Source organism: Aquila chrysaetos, chromosome 1 (assembly GCF_900496995.4).
Source record: "Aquila chrysaetos chrysaetos chromosome 1, bAquChr1.4, whole genome shotgun sequence".
NCBI classification, from domain to species: Eukaryota; Metazoa; Chordata; class Aves; order Accipitriformes; family Accipitridae; genus Aquila; species Aquila chrysaetos.
Genome location: NC_044004.1, coordinates 17,986,498 through 18,004,912, shown reverse-complemented (window position 1 = coordinate 18,004,912; position 18,415 = coordinate 17,986,498). Strand labels below are relative to the sequence as shown.

Here is an 18,415-nt window from a genome sequence, read left to right as displayed (position 1 = left end):
GTACAATACACCTTCAAGTTTACCTATGCTTGTTTGCCATTTAACACGCTTTTGAATGTCACCTTAAGCACTAAACACAAACAAACCAGCAAATTATCATAATTAAGATAAATTTGCAGCAATTGTTCTCAACCTGTACTCGTTTTGAAATTTGCTGCTTGTGCTGCAGACATGAAGCACTTGTGTGCATAATTCTAACAATTATTTCAACAGAAGATATTTTTTCTCTCTATAAGCCCTTGTTTTCTTTTTTTAAAAAAAAAAAAAAGATAAAACCTGCATAGAGTTTTAAATGTTAGGAGAGAGATGAAAATGACCATTGTTCTCTCTAACTATTGACTTCATTGTCTGTCCCTAACTTCTCCCCAGCTGTGGCTAGCAATAGCTTACAGCATTTTTGCTTTGCACTTGAATTTCCTTTTTTCAAAGGAAACTGAAAATATAATTTCAGACAGTAAATATTGGTGTCTAACTCAGAGTTCAAGATTTTATCCTGCTTTCTGAAAGATGTTGCCCATGTACATAAATAGGTTTCACGTGTGGCTTTTATCCTCCCTGCACAGTAAGTACACAGACTAAATACTTGAATTGATTCATTTCACGCAAGCAATGCAACTTTTCTTGAAAACAGCCTGAAGCAAAATTTAGAGTCTTTATATGTTTTCAAGGAAGATAAGATGTTACAGGTGCTCTGGAGAAACAATTGAGGAAGAAATTGTGACTAAATGCTTAGCCAAGGTAAATGAATACAAACAACAACTGCAAAGGTGAGCAGGATATCCAGAGGTTAAGACAGCACTGCACCCTGAAGGCTGGAGAGACCATTCATTTATTACGGTAACCAGTTTTTGATAGCTGAGGTTGTGGACTCCATTCTCTAACCTGCTGAGCCGGAGACTTTGCTGAGAGCCACTTTGTTAGCAGCCACAATGCCAACTGATCCACTACCACCTCATTAAATCATCATTAGATAACCAGTGCTGCAGCAGTTCAAACAGAGCAGAGGTGCTTCCAAATATATTGTAAAGAAATGAAACATGAAAAGGTTATCTGCTTCCTCAACCAGAGATATTTCATGTAAGAAACTTAGGTACCTGTATCCTGATTTTTACCTGGTTCATGAAGATGCTAACATGCTGAGCATTTTTCCTACTACTGCACCGCATTCTGCCTGCTTCCATCAGGCATTGACATGGCATAGCTCTATCTATAATACCTGATGGCACGAAACTCCATGTGACACAATGTGACTGGACAGTGGATCTGGCAGTGTTGCAAATGCAGTGATGATGTGTTTAAACCAGTCAAGGGTCAACACTAAAAGTTCAGGTGAACTTTAAGTTCAGATGCTTATCCAAAGCTACTTGGAAGTTATAAAAATATGATTTTGGTTTTGTGGTCCTTCTTCAGATCCCAGGTCAGCAATATTTCCTTTAAATTAGTCTCCAAAATAGTCAAATTCTTACCCTGAAGCCATAGAAATCACTTTCAAATTATTTCAGTGAAATGAAAATAGATTTGCACCTTTACCTATTTTATCCTCTTCTAAGCCATTTTTTTTCTTCTCTGAACCGCAGCTTACTGATGCACTCCTCCTCAGCTCTGTGTCCTCAACAGGTACAGTATTTTGTGCTCAGCCCAGCTACTCTACTCAGACCTTTAGGGTCTGCCTGGATCAGGGATGCATCGTTCAGACGTTGCTGCAACCATCAACCTCTCACCAATACAGAGCGCTGTGTATCACAACATTTTGACCAGCCAGAAATGGTCTTAGTGATTGCTCAGTTTCTGATTTAGCTTTCTATCATCTTGACCCTTCTAACTTCCATCACCTCTATCTCTCTACTGCCCCAGCCACATTACCTCTTTGTGATATGGAGGAGCAGGAACCAAACCCAGGACCCAAAATGAGTGGTGTGTTGGTCAACACATAATACGGAACTGCCTAGCAATGAATCGAAATGACTGTGTGTTTGTAAAGGGTAGCCAGACGAGTAACCCACAGAGAACGCACACAGTATAATTCCTGTTCTGCCTACAGCAAAATGTCAGCTGCTCTAATTGTGGCACATCCCAGTAAATATTGAAGGTGAGATGATAAATACAGATCAGCTTGACATCAGCTGTCACAAGGAAAACAAATGAACTTACAGTGATGGGAAAGGTGGAGAATACCAATAGCACAGACAAACTGAAAGGAAATAACAAAGTCAGATCTTGCCTAGTTATTTTAATTGATAATTAGACAGAAATACCATGTTTAAAGAAGGACCTATAAGGCACTCTGGAACAACTACAGCATATGTCTATCGAACCTAGAAACCTGTCTCTGAAAACAGGGTAAATATACAGTGATATCTCTCCAGCATATGCTCACAACCTCCAACAGACAGTTAAATTATATGTCATGTAATTAAAATACATGGGGTCTGTGTTTCCAACCTTTGGTGTCATTTATAAAGCATCAGTTCTTGGTGTCTCAGGCTGTGGTTTCAGTAGCAATATTGGCTTCTCTGATGTTACCCACTCCTGACTGTGCACCATATTAACCTTTCAGTTCTTCCAGCGAACCACTTCTATGCCTCTGCTGAGAGCAAATCTGGGCAATTGCTCTGGCTTAAAGTTTACTTGGGGAAAAAGAGAGAGAGAAGGAGATAGAGAAGAGTGTTTTCAAAGCCAAATCAGTTTGCCACAAGCTGACCATATGGGTGCACAAACATTTGTGCCAGCACAGCTAAGAGACCCATTCATCACAGCATGATGAACAAGCAATTGAGAATGTTTCTACCTCTTGTGACTGTTGACAAAAACTTGACAATGGAGGGAAAGAGGCTAAAGATTGTCATTTTTAAAATCTTCCCCTTACAGACCAGGAGATGCCAGCTAACTCACAGAACAGGAGCTGTTGCAGGAACTGGAAGTGCCAGTGAAGGAGGCAGTTTCAAAAGCCTAGGGAATCCTTAAAACAAAAGCTGCTGAAGTAATTCCTTACTGAAAATTGGAATAAGCACTTGTAACTGTGGACCCTTCTCATAGCAGCTGGTCTGGAACCACTTTTCTTACTTTTTATCAAACTTTTCAGCCCATATTTACCCTGTCTTTTCTTCACAATCGTTGAATACTGCCTCAGTCATAAAACAGACACAAAGCAGGTATACTGCAGCACTCAAGCTGTGCCTGTTTTCAGTCTGTAGTTTTCAATTTTTCATACAATATGTGAGTACCCTTTCCTACTGAGATACTTTCAGTTATAAATGCCTCCATTGTAGAGGGTGCTCTGGAGGGAACTCGTTCAGATAATTCAATGCTGAAAGGCAGGGGAACATTTTTCCTAATTGGACTCTTGAGTTTGGAAAATCTTTCTTTACTCACTGGAGGAAATACTTCAGACTGAATGTCAGGACAAGAGATGATATATAAGAAAGGGAGACGGAAGGAATCTAAGGTAGAGCCTAATTTATGACTCCTGAATAAATCTTTTTTGATTGATTGCATTCAGTCTGTTTCTGTGCTCAGTTGAAACTCCCTTCAACAGCAGTCCTGTCTCCTTCATTTGCAAAGATTTTAGAAATATGCCTTTCTCTCTTATCTTTGGTGTTCAAATGACTGTGAGCATTTTTCAGCCTAAGAATACTGGTCCATATTAATTCCTGGTTTAATACTGTGGCTTTGTTCCAGAGATCATTTTGACCCGTTATATATAACATAACAAAAGGAGCACTGTAGAAGGAAAGAAGATTTAAAAAGCATAATGAAGACTTGCAGCATTAGCAAAGGATAAAAATAGTTGGGTAAAAAAGAGAAAGGAAAAAGATCTTGAGACAATGTGTAGAGAACTGCAGGGCAATAATCCCACTGTTAGAACAGCAAACAACCATTCTAGCTTTCATTTGAAACACTGAGCAAAAACCTTAGGAACATAAGCTGACAAAGCTCAAGAAAAGATGGAATTCCTCTTCTCTTACAGAAAATAATATGCACAAGGTAGTAGAACTAACATCAGACATAAAGTATTTGCTCCTTCTTATTGCTTTGTGTCTTTACACAAAGAGGTCTTTTGGGATGGGAGGTCTGTGTCAATTCCAAACTTAACCGGATGCTCTTTAACTAAGTCTAAGAAAATGACCACAGAAGTCCCAATTTCTGTGACTATCAGTCTTAGGAAAACTCAGAAGTCAGTTGGCACCTGCCTGAAAACTCCCTAAACGTCTAAATGACATACCCTGATGCGCACGTATGTATTTTACATTCTGTACAAAGGAGGACCAAGTCATCCAGACAAGTTAACTTGGAAGAGAGAGAACACCAGAAGCAAAGTACATTGTAAGAGATTAACTAGTGAATGATATAGTACAGAGAATAAGAAATAATACTGACTCAGTGTATTTCTTGCATTAAAAGAACAAGGTACCCCTTAAGTGAGAATATTGTGTGTGTATCAATCAAATCACAATTCATATAGTTCAGTTGTAGAACTTTTAGTAACAAGATGTTGTAGAGGCCAAAAGGGCAAACTGGTTCAAAACAGGGTTAGGCAAAGTCATGGATTATTTTACATTTACTGGTGGTTATTAAATACAACCTTTGAAATGCAATCTTCTAGACCGCTAGAAGTATACCATGGGAGGATCCCTCTATATTGCTAGCCATTATTGGTCTAGATAGAGTCAGTATATTGGGTTAACAACTCATATGTTAGAGGCTGCTTTCCTTTTGACTATTTTATAATTTGATGATTAGTCTACTGTGCAAACCTCTCATGATGAGTCAGAAAATCCTTTCAAGATTTCTGCTTCTAGGTAAATGATCTAAACGTTAGTAATACATATAAGTACCTGTATGTGTGCATATATATAGTGGGAAACAGCATTGCCTATAGTTGCAGGCATCTTTTTAAAAGAAAGGCAAACTACACCAATTTAGGACCCTGAGCTTCCTGCTTGGCAACACTATGTGAAGATTGGAATTATAGGAAATTTTCTAGTGCAAATTAGGCAGACAGCCCATACATATATCACAAAACTTCCCATTTTAAAAACTAAGAAAAGTTTAAACAGGTAACTTCGATGAGCCTTATGTGCTTTTGAGGTGACTGTATCTTTGATTTTGCTTTCTGACTGTGCATTTTGGATTGTCTTCTACATAATGTTCATTTCTCCAACCTTACTATCATTTTGCTCCTTTTTTTTTTTCCTGATCTTATTTCTGTTCTGCCTGTTGTCTGATTCATGTGTAAAGTTCTTTCGGGGTTTTTCTAATAGCCTTTTGCAGAGCAATGAGAATAATTAAAATCATTCCTGTTGTTAAACATGGGAAGTTTTTTGTTTCCTCCTCATATGAGAGCATTTCTGTCCAAGCCAATTTGGAGTAGTTGCTCCAGTGATAACATGCATACAGACATTAAACATAATTTATACGTTGAATTGATTCTATCTACTGATTTTATACAAATCATATTGCTCACATTTTTTTCTTTATTGTAACCTTGGTGAAACTTCACCAAAATCAACATCTTTATTTTCCAGCTAATTTTTCATATCCAAATTGTATATTTGGTGCAAGAACATAGCCAGTGAAAAACTATTAGTATTACTATGTCACACAATATTATCATTTGGGTTCCACAGCTGACACACACTTATGGACAAGGCACATGGCTTCATTATTATTTTACTCTGACCAAAGACTAGGAAGAGATGTTAACTGAACAGAATTAATAAAACTTTCTGTCAAAAATTAAATGCTAGTTAATGAAAATTGAGTAAAATGTTCATCAGTTTCAAGCCTAAAGTAAATGAAGCCAAAAGGAGGCTGGACATATGGCAGAAATTTGGCTGTACAGTGGGTCATAAATAATGAGCTGAATTACTTGGTTAAAGAAATCTTAATGCAGCCAAATTCAAGGTTCTCCATCTGGAAACCAAGAATGCAAGCTATACCTAAAGAATGGTTAAAATTGTCTTGGAAAGCAGTGATTCAAAGGAAGACATATGGGTCACTGTAGATAATTACATCAGCATAGCCGTCAGAGCAATCTGCGGCAAAGAAAGCTAATGTAACATTTGTGAGCATAACCTGAAGAACATCAAGTAGCAGTAGGGAAAGTTTTACCTCTGATACAATTTAGCAGATTTAGCAACCTCTGTGTTGAAATTTGTGGTCCACATTTGAAGAAGGATGTGGAAAATACCAGTGAGAGATCCATGAGGAGCAGAGACCAGGATGATGAGCGGAAAACAAGCACTTCATAACAGGGTTTATGAAGTCAGTGTAGCAAGATAGGGAAAACAATGGCATTCTAGACTCGTACCTGAAAATATAGAAAGAAAAATTTGAATATTTAGTGTGCATAGTATTAGCCAAATTACATTGGTGTTAACTTGTCTAAAGTTACTGAAGTTTTCTGGGAATTAAATTTGCCCAATTCTTTTGATACAGATGGACATTAAAGACAGATATTTCCCAGAGATCAATATTTCACAAAGATGTAAGACTTAATCAAAATGTACATATTTTGGACTCTGAGCAATGAGCAGTCAGCGATGTAGTTATATGATCGCTCAATAATTGACACGAAGATGTACTCAAGAGCTAAGATGTTGAGAGAACCCATATTTTCCATGTGTTATAGATCTACAGAGAATGACACAGAAAAAAAAAAAAAAAAAGACAAAATAGATTTTTCCAAATAAGAGCTAAATGGAAAGCACAGAAGAAAGCAACCACTGCAGAGTGTCTGGTTTGGGAACTCTGCTGTGCTACTGGTGAAGCAGTCAGCTTACTGAGAAGAGGCCTAGAAAATTCAAAACATCCTTTAATCCTATTTTTTGCAAAAATCCGTCGTTGTCTAAAACGTCAAAATAAAGATGCAATTGAGCATAAAGGGTGGTGATGGTGTTTCTCATTAGCTTTTTTGCTTCATGCAAGAACAGTGACAGCATGCAGAAAACTGTGGTTCATATTAGTGAACATTTGCAGTGAATAGACAGGTATCTATATGTGACAGGTGAAGTAGAGAAACCCAGTGCCAAGCAGAGCACAAAAAGAATCAACTAAATGCAGGCTGGAGAATAAAGGACCTGAAATTATATCAAAGGTGAAATTGCATGGCAGTTCTTCTATAATGCCCTATGAATATAGACAAACAAATGCAATACAAAAGGACCATTTTCAAAGGTGCTCTGCCTGCTATTTACTTCAATAGCATGATAACTAAGGCAAGTGACCTTCCCTCTTCTCTCAGTATTAACCTAGAGCTGTCACTTGTCAGTATCCATGTAGTTGTATAAGACGTTTTTAATGTCAACCCACCTAGCAGTATTCAGGAAATTGGTAAAAACTTATAATCCTTTGCAGTAGACTTGTCACACTGAGGTGCTACTCTTGGAAATTAAAACTCAAGGCATGCCTAGCAACCCCTGGCTTGATTAAGCACCAGAGCATCTTCAGCATCAATGAGAACAGAGTGAAACGACAGACACTGAGAACAAAGAGTTCAAAGTTATATTTTATTCTGTTTTAGACATGTGCTCACACATCCTTTTTGCAAATATACACATATCACATGTGCATTTGTGCATCTTAGACATGCAGCTGTGACACAAATGTACTGTCTGGCCTTCTATACTATGTATATTTCACAAGCTTCTGATGAAATGCTCTGAATCTGTAGTTCCACAACCAGCAGAATCATGGCTTTTTGAGTTTACTAAATAATAAAGGAGAAAAATGAATATACCTTATGAATTTAATCTTAAGTCTTACACCTTTCAAAATCAAAACTTAGCACTCCAAAAGAGTTATTGCAATCTTCAGCAGTGTGCCATACTGACACTTGAAATATATATACTGATACTGAATCTTCAGTGCACTCTATGTTATTTCGGAATTTAATATTTTAAAATGTTTCTTCTTGACATCTTCCTGGATCAAATTGCCTACAATAATCCATAAGCACTACTTCACATTTTTTCTAGACAGCATAATACTGTTGTTTAAAGGACGGTACTCTCTGATGAGACGTGAACACTTTGACAAAATCATTTGCATAGCAATGCTGCCACACAGAAAAAGATGATTTGGGGAAGCTTTATTATCTTAGACAATTAACTTTGCAATTAGATGTTATCTCAAGAGAAATTTGGAATCCAAAGAACAGCAATGAACAGAATGAATCCAGCAGAGTCATAACCAGACAGCAGTTCAAAAGATTTGCCTCTTGCTAATGGGGCAGCATTGATGTAAGTGAGGTTTCCCAAAAGAAAACTCTGTTAGTATTTTAAGACCAAGCCTGCTCACAGAAATAGCACTTATTATGTAAGTTAAACTACAGAAATGTATTGACACTGATCACTCTTCCTCTTGATTTTCCATGAGAGTTAAGTTCAAATTGCCTTTGAAAATCTCCCCTTGTAGCAGGAAACCTTATGTCCACTGCACTGTTTAAGTAATGCAAAACAGGCCTGTAGCTGTACTATCTTAGGCTGTGATCCTGTCAGATTTCATAAGGTAAGCAATACCAGACATTGAAGAGGAGACCATTTCAAAGCAAAATCAGATAGTGCAGGAGGTGGTGCTGGCAACTCAATAATTGACATGCTTCCCTCTGAGTCAGTGCAGTGCTGAACTGAAGACTCCATAGCCTAATGTTGTTTGTGCTAGGGGTACAGTCAAGAATCCCGTCTTTCAAATTCAATGTGAATCAAAATCCATGGCTAGTCCTCCTTCCGAACAGTATAGCTTTAAAAATCTGGGGGCTGTCAGGAGAGGGAAGGAACTAGTTACTAACAAGAACAAAGGAGGACACATGCTTTTCCATACTAGGGAACTGATTTCATGGGTGGGTATTCATGTATATCGGATGGGACTCTCTACAGAATGTGCAAGTCTGAAGGCACAGGGATTTTACACAAAGTGTAAAATGTGAGTTTCCTTAAATACAATGATCTGTTGGTACCAGTAGCCATTCTGTAGAAGAACCATTATATTTCTATTCAAGCTATTTTTAGACATGGTTTCTACAAAAATAGTACAGTTTATGCCGGAGATTGGGTCCCACGTATTCACCTTATTTATATTGCTTCTCTAGTACATTTGCCCATTCTTGGGGTAATACTTTTTTTTCTACTTTTTTTGTTGTGAATGTAATCTGGCTTGTTAGGAGTAAAATATTACAAAAAACGTACACCCTGAAAAGGCTTGTGACCCAGACAGTTTTCAACACAACAGTTTCACAGACTCCAGCTGTAATGGCCCTTACAGAATGGACGTTGCAGACAATAGCTTGGAAGCACAGCAAACACTGGTGGCATGCAGAAAAGGTCATTGCTACAAAATGTTCATGACTTAGATGCCCTACACCCTTTTCTACCAACTGAAGTAAGAAACTGATCCTCATTCATTCCTCATGTTCACTCAGGTGACCATCTACCATGAACAATGCCACAGATAGCAACATGGATGGGAAAACAATACCTTTTCTTTTCTTTTATAAAGTACACCAAGCTGTCCAGAAGCCTGAAGACTAGAGAAGATCTCAAGCAGTCAGCAAATACAAAGCCTTGCAGACAGGTAGTTAGAAAGTGAAAAGATTAGTCAAGAAAGAGCCAGTAGTCTTAGATACAGCACAGGTGCCACCATTCAAAACTTGCTCTATTTTTAAGAAATAGTTTAGCTTATGTTCCTGACATCATAGCAGCTGGGTTAGCACAGAGTACCATAGACAATAGAAAGGAAAGAGTTTCATCTACTGAGAAAGCTCTGTGTCTGATCCCCCTTTGCCTTACTTGTATCATCAGTCTTCAGACTGGAGCCATTTTTAGTGTGGTTTAAACAACCTGTCATTAGGAATTCACTAATGTAGCTATATTCATGGATAATGCATTCATCTGTTAAAGGCATATGTAAATATCACAAATATTTTCCTAAGTGGTCTACTGTTGTTTTAGCTAAAGGTAGTTAGCACTTCAAAGCAATGCAGAGTCTGGCTTTCAGAACATTTGTAATGAAGTCATTCCTTTTCAGATTCCTATAGTGTGTTTTTCCTGAACCACAAACAAGCAGTATGAATGAAATAGTGGTGATAGATGCACTAAAATTTGCTATGGAATTGTCTGCCTTTTTTTTCCCCAGTGTCCCTTCTTTGCATATGTGTCCCAACTATGTATTGGGTGGAAAATTATTCCTACCTAGAGAGCTAAGCCTATCAGCCTTTTAAATTGTTTCTTATAACAGTTTGTTTTCTTTCCTCTACCCTCACGAGAGCCTAACAAGCCATGAACTCTCATCACATGGTGATTACAATTAGTGTATAAGACTGGAAATGCAGTCTAAGTAATGCATCATGTTCTGTTAAACAAATCTTCTATTGAAAACTAGAAGAAAAATGTTACTCCAAATATTAAAAAGAAGCAAAATCTCAGTAGATTAATTGATAGCAGTTTAGGTCCTTCCTGCAGTTAGCTAATTCACTCCTGATTCTTATCTTGTGAAAGGCACAGTCTTTTTCATTCAACAATTTTTAATCCGACACAGTGATGTTTCTGGTTTTCATAGACTTGAAACACAAGGAAACAAATTCTGTCTGAATGATAAAGAGATGGAAACAATGCCAATGAAGTATTCAATTTGAAAGCACGTTTTTTAAATTTCTCTTCTGAATATCATGTTTTGGAACAGGGATGAGTTTTATATCTTTTGAATTGTTCTTTGAGCACTGCTGCTTCTGGACTACACATGCTGGTGCCAGTGTTCTGGGCATTTATGGGCTCTTGCTCTTCTTACAGTAGTATTTTTACACTCATTCCTTAATTTCCCTTTGTCTTCTTCTCTGTAACAGTTGAAAGTTCACAGGCCTTGTGTTATATATTATTTCTTAAACTTTGAAAGAGAGGAAAGGTAGAGTAAAAGTAATTTGAAATTATGTTTTTAGCCTTTTTAACACTATATACTTCTGATGTAAATGTTTACAAGTCAAATGTATTATTATACTAATGCTTTCCTTGTACTATAACTGAGAAATGGTCCTCACATCAAAGTATGACTTGTCAATATTCTCCGCAGATACTAAGATAAGAACACTTGTTATATTCACCCCACATAAATCCACTAATCTCCAAAACTCAGGGCTTAAGGCTCACTTACATTAAAAACATAAATATAGCTTTGGGAAATTCAGGTCCACAGACATTTCCAGAGAAAGCTAAACATAACTTAATGTGAATGAAAGAAAGATTAGGCCTCCCATTTTCAATTATAAGCAATTCATTATTAAATTTCATAGGAAAGGTGCCCAATACAGTCAGCTGTAATTTTTATTTACCTGTTCATTTTATTAATATATTAGAGAAGTAAAAATAGTATTTTCTTTCCAATAAACCTATCCATTTGACAAATATTTTATATCACTGGTTGACTACTCAGCACGCCTGCCTTTTGTTAACATCATTGACAAAGGAATAGACACACGTCTGGGGTACCCAACTGTGTATTATCTACACTACAAATCACCCGTCTTCACTCGTTAGCTCCTGCATTGAAACATACAAGGGAGCTCAGGTGTTCATATCACCAAGGCATGAATTCTTAAAACTGTTTTTTCTTAAACTGACTGGTGAACTATCATGGGTGAATGCGAAAGCAAAAATAAGAACTGGTGCATTTGAAACAAAAGTTGACACTTTTATAAAAACGGAGATTGAAAGCCTAGCCACAGCGCTGTTGTTCTATATCTGGAGTCACAGAGAAGGCAGAATGTGAGCTGACATCTTCACTCCATTTATGCTTAAGGGCAGAGGACAACCTCCTCTAATAGTGACATTTTTTTTTTATTCCATCATCTTGGGGAAGCTCTGCAGGACTTTGGATGTATCTCTATCTACAAATGTATTTTGGGTTTCATTTTTTAAATATTGTGCATTGAAAATCTAACCTGTAACTCCAGTAACTGTATTGACACCACCGTTCCCTCTTAAGAGTTCAAGAACAGTTGAAAAAAGCACTGTTAATTTTCTCTTTCAGCGATAAAAATGGTGTGTGTCCTTTCTGACTAGTGTACATGGTAGGTAAATAACAATATAAGGCTCATGGTCATCTTACAAGCCTTGATTTCACATGTGACTTATTCAAATGTGGAGGTTAGGTTTACTGAATTAATCAAACCAGCTGTTAGGCAATTGCAATCTGGTACCTCTTCCTTACAAACCTTGTATCCTATCATTTCTCAAATAATTGTAAATGCTTAATAATAATAGAGCTCCTATCAGTCCCCATAGTAGTCAATCAATGATTGAATTAGATACAGTTGAACAACATACACCATAACTGCATTTGATGCTATCCTATTCGCAGCTGAGAAGTTATGGAGAACTTTTTTCAAGCCTCTTTGTAATCATTATAATAATTTGGAAGTTTTTCTTTGAAAGTCAATGACAATAGAATCAAGTCCAGTATATTTAAAAAATAATGCACTTAATGTGCTGAAAAACAGAAGACAGCTATCAGCTCACAGTGTACACCTGATAACTTGGAGATCACATATTTAACGTAATGAGTAAAAGAACAACTTCAGTGTCTTGTATATAACACAGATGTAAAGCAATTCTGTTTTTGTGTGAAATTCAAGTGACTTCTCCCTGGGCTGCAATGGAAACTGAGAGGAAGCTTATGGCTTTGCCCAAGCAAATTGATTCTGTTTGGGAACTGCCTTTCTCTACCTGTGTGGAGCAGCTCTTAGAAACACAGCTGTAGGCTCTTTTCTCCATAAAGGCCATACAAGGAAACTCACAGCACTTCGTGGAATATCGTATTAGCTCAAATCATTCTTCATCCGAGCATTTAGGTTTTCCTGGATGTCATCTACAAGGCAACACTAAAACATATGTTTAACCTTAAAGATGTATGCAGTTCTGCTGAAGCCTTCCAGATCACTCACATGCTTAGACTTACTTAAGTAACTGCCTGACAGCTTCATTAGAGGGAAGGCAAAAGAATACATTTCCTTTATTATTTCTGATGGTCTTCCACACAGGTACAGAAGAAAAGAAAAAAAAAAAAAAAAAGGGAAGCAGAAAGTAATTATCATCATATAACCATAAAAATCTGGGAAGATAAATTCAGAACCTATTTTTTTTTTAATTCATGGTTTGATAGTGACAATATTTCAGTTGGTTTCTGCCTTTCTAGCTCTTACAGTTCAGTTGAAGTTTCTGTTTCCTTGTTTGCTTGTTTTCAAAAAATTCTTTAAACTGGTTATCCAATTGTCACGAGTTTACATTTTCACACAAACTCACCCATATACATCCCTCTTTGCAAGCTGCAAACCCATTGTGTTGTATATGGATTGGAATCACATACTATAGCTTTGCACAGAACAGCAGACAGACAGTGGTTACTTGACATGCAGTTCTTCAATACTTTCTCTGTGCTTTTCAATATGTATCTATAGGCCTTATTTATTGGACAGTATTCAAATCCTCCTTGTGGACCGAATCACTCATTTTCTCAAGGGCTTTTCAGTCAGGGTCTCAGTACTCTAGAATCTGAATGCTTTCCAAACCTTAATTAACGTATCGTTGCACAATCCTGTGAGAAAAGAGGATTATACTCTCCAATTAACAAATAGGGAAGTGAGAAAATGTAAGGTAAAAGCATCCATTACATCAAATGCCTATTCTGACATACCTATATCTGATTTTCTCACAGTACTGAACCTTAGATAGCACCATATATTTTTAAGGTAGAAGCCCCTTGGATTTAGCTATAGTGCAAGATAGAATGTTTTCAAAGCAAACATGACATGTTCTAGAAAATGAAAATTAATATGTGATGATTTTGGTTTAATTGGCTCACTTGCCATTGCAAAAATTCATAGTTAGAATTTCTTTTTCTCATGGCAGCATATTCATTTGCTTCAATGCTGAAGATTTCCTTTCTGTTCCACTGGATTTCTCCTTCAGTCATGGCAAATCTACCCATTTCTGCAGTAAACCAGGCACACATTATACAGACAACAGCTCCTTTCACTTCATGAGCTTTACTAAACTGCAGAGAATCTTCATCCAGTGAGGCAGGAGGAAAAAATTAATTATTAAGTCAATTGATGATGATACAAAGTATATGACATGTAAAATTTTGGACAGTTAGAGGAGCTCTCTGTGTGATATATACTGTAATGGCATAGATTTTCATTTCAAATCCATCAAAAGGTGTCTCATAAGCACTAAAGATTGATTTCCAAGATAGTCAATGCTAATAAGTAGTCCTGTCACAAGATTTCATCAGAGAAATGCAATTAAATGACATTATCAAACAGTTAGGTAATATAGGTCAAGTGTAGAGGTTGTAACTTATTACAATCTAATTTCTTGATTTCATTGTTGTCGGACTTTGCACAGGTTTCAGTGTCTAAACAGATAGCAAGATATGTGGGGCAAGGGAGGAGACAGTAGGGTTGTTAAGTTAATTGCCTAGATAAATTAGAAACAGAAATCACTGCCAGTAAATATGCGGGGGCTGTACGAATTAATTGGTCTGAATGGCTTTTGCCTGTTCTTTTTGCTGGGCAGAAAAGTTTTCTCTTTGTTTGGGAGCTGTGAAGAGGAGGAAAGGACTGTTCTCTCACCAAGGAGAAAAGACTAATTGACATAGGAACAGAACAAAATGATAACCCAGGACAAAATTCGGGCCAATTGCAAATCTCATGGCTCCAGCTGTGTTATATTAGATGCACTGTTACAACTTACATACTCAGAATATTAAAATTCTCAGGTTGTTAGAAAAAAAGAAAGATATTCTAATCTCATATAGCTGGAAAATGGCCACCAAAGAAAATATTACTACACATTCCAGCTAACTCTCATAACTCAGACCCCAACTGGCACCAGAACTCCACAAAACTGATTTTTTTCATTTAATTTCTTGGGCTTTTTTTTTTTCCCCCATTTGTTCCTAATGTTGTGAAATATTTTTTTATAAATAAACTATCACTAAAACACAGTAAAAACAGGGAAACGGATGGAATATTTTATTTCTTACTTTCATACTGGCACCTTTACTACAAATCCTGATATTTTTGTCACGCTGAATCAGAAAATAAAAAGCAGTCTCTATGGCCATTACAAGGATATATTCCAAAATTAGTTCATTTGAATCATCAAAATTATTTGCATATTAAAACAAAAGCAAAATATGTTGCTTTTCTCTGAAGTACTGTATCACTGTTTTGTAAACAACATAATTCTCATTAGACTGACAGGGTGGGAAGGATTTGTATATTTATACTCTACGTGGTACAAGTACCAATATTGTAAATGTGTACAGTTCAGCAATCCATGTCTATTGACCTTGTCATTCTGATTCCACTGAGAAAGTGGGAACTGTATTTTCACATCTTTTATTTACTCACAGGCTGAAATTAGTTCTATGGCCTATGGGCTCCCTGAAGCTACTTCTGTGATTCACGGAATTGCTTCTGCTGTGTTATTGCACATTAGAAATGAAACAACTGCCAACAGCAGTTGCTTTCTGACTGATACTGCAGGCCAGATATACTTATATTAAAACATGTTACAAGAGGTGTCTTCAGAATAAAATGAGTATAACAATGTTTAACTAGCCATTATGGATGAGAGCAAACTGCACTAAAGCTGTATTTAATTCTGAGCTCAGAAGAAGGTTCCAACTTAGGTTTAAAACCATTTTTATTAACTGTGTCAACATTATTTGCCTGTATCTTACTGGAAGATTAAACTACTTTAGCCTGAAGGAATTTTGAGCCATACTTGAATAAAAACATAACTTACAGCTGCTCTTTAGAATACATTTTAAAATCAAAGTGACCAAAAATGTAGCAAATTAGAGCATACCAATCCTACAGGATCCAGGATTGTTCCTAAGCTCTCAGCCAACGTGCCCACTCAGCCACATCCCAGGTCTGTGTTAGGATGAGACCTGAGCATGAAAGCCAGAAAGAGGAGCACAGCTGAACAGTCTCCCAAGCTGGACAACCACGCAATTAGCATTACACAAGCTCATACACCTCTCTGCACATAACTGGAGAGAAGCATCCTAAATGAAATCTCTGAATAGTAGTAAATCAGAAAAATATTTAAATGTTTGCTTAGAGACAAGTAAAGGCTGCACAAAAAGGCTTTTCCAGATCAGGAATTCCATTACATTTACATTACATTTACACTAATGGAAGTGTGTTTTGACTTCTTCATCATCATGGACTTTCCAATGTCATGTCATTGTCCATTTCCATGACAGGATGGTGCACCTCTTATCCTTTTTGTATCAGGTTATAGTAAGTATTCATTTAAACTTTGTATGCTGCCTGTTATAAGCACGTTTGTAGTAATAATAATAATAAAAAAAGCTATTTGGTTAAATTCATTTTTAGCACTCTGGAGCTCCTAGTATCTTCTGTGCACATACTGATAAATAAAATTCCACAGGATGCATCCACTATTTTTAATAATAATTTATATAAGCATTTATATTTATAAAGCACTGAGCAAACATTAAGTGATCTTTATGCCTTTGCAATATCATCTATACTCTAATCAACATTTTCACACGTTATAGAACACCAAGAAAATGCACTGATACCCAAGGCCATAATCCTTGGAGCCAGATATTTTTCTGCTTGTGCCCGCACCTGCAGTGATTGCATACCAGGCTGACACTGTACATTCTGAACACTTTGAAGTGAAATCCTAACAAAATACTTTATGTCATTTCAAATTGAGAAGGACAATACAGCTTTCTTGAATCACTGTGGCCATTTTCCAACGTTAATAAAATTCTCATTTCTGTAACACATAACCCTGAGGCACACAGCCCCTTAAGTTCCAAATTATTTCATGACAAATTTGACATACTGAGTTTTATAGTCCTAACACAATTTTAAACACAAAAGAAATAGTGCACCATGCACTGTGATCATTTTTAGAAACACTTAACACAATCACAGCTGTTTAGCTCTTGTCCTGCTTGCAAAGAGCTTTATTTTTCAAATTTAATCCAACAATCATGGAAAATATCAATAGACAGTAATATTAGAAGATGTATTATGTTAGTATATAATACATTTATGTCACATTTGCTTCTCAGTGATAGTAAATCCACCAACACCTTCAAAATGAAACAAATATTAAGATATTATCAGTCTACAGACATTAAAAGTTTAAAACAGCTAAATCTGGAAGAAAAGAGTTATAATTAAAAATCTATTGACCATTGGAAGTTAACTATCTATACCACACTGATAAACACAATAATCATGTTTGTGAGATGCTACTGCATGATTAGATATAAAAAAACCAAAATTTTTAGAATAACTACAGATAGAAAGGGTTTGGGGTTTTTTTTCCAAAGTTTAAAATTATTTTGTCTTCCATAGTGACTTATTACTTTAACTGTACATGAAAGAAGGGGAAAAGTTATACTATATACACATAATAAATAGTCAGTATTCTAAAGAAAAATGACTTGTTGCATTTTTGGCAAAACTAGAAGCACATTCTATAGTATTGAATCAAAGCTTTTATCATATGATTCACTAAAACTGTGAATTAACAAACACTATATTTGGAAAAATCATTTACGGAAGTTTATATATTCCTAAGTTTTCAGCGGTAATAAAGGTGTTCTGTATTTAAAAAATGCTTTTTATGAATGAAAATATCTATGGCGGTAATCTTCATAATAATCCATCAGATCTTATTCTCAATTCATTAGGTAAAAAATTTACAACAGTCATATTATTTTATGACTGATTATTTATGACTTCCATATACCCAAAACCAACACCCTGGAGAAATATTTGTTAACGTACTGGCCCAGATCCTCCAGCATGCCTGGTCATTGCATAGTTCAGAATTATGTATAGAGCTCCTCCTTTGTGCTCCAGCTCTCCTATATTCATCTGTGAATATCTGAAAGCCACATAAAATTTGAAGGATCAACTCATTGCCCTTAAGACCTTCTACACAGATCTTAAATAGCTATGGACCTTTTCTCCCCTTTGTCAGCTTACGGTGGAAAGTGGCATAAAGGTCTTTTTAAACACCTCAGCTTTCTGGAGGATCAACCTTAACATACAAGAAGACAAATTGTAAAGTCAAATTCTAGCAGTGAGGCAAGATTCATAGTTGCCAGAAAACTGCAGAAGTCTGAAGAGACGTTCTGAAGGAATCAGAAATGGATACAATAATGTTCACACTCTAGCTACTTTAATTTGTCATCCCACAAACAGCGAGTCAACTCCAAGCCTACATACACAATCTCCAAATAAGTCTGGAAGAAAATATGCTTACATGGTTCTTCGTCAGGACAATATAATGACTTGAATACCATTTGCAGTGTTATCAGAGAAACTGAATATTGTACTAAATGAGTAACAAAAGAAGGCATC

The 18,415-nt window shown here is 36.4% G+C and overlaps 1 long non-coding RNA gene across 6 annotated transcripts in view; it reads right to left on the bottom strand.

Annotated features, from left to right (window-relative positions):
* The window catches only part of LOC115342517, an 87,669-nt gene that overhangs the window by 31,767 nt on the left and 37,487 nt on the right, over nt 1–18,415 (bottom strand). For all 6 annotated transcript variants that reach the window (XR_003923796.2, XR_003923797.2, XR_003923805.2 and 3 more), the window contains one exon: nt 6,112–6,310. This is a non-coding gene — a long non-coding RNA (uncharacterized LOC115342517). The remainder of the gene's footprint in view (nt 1–6,111; nt 6,311–18,415) is intronic.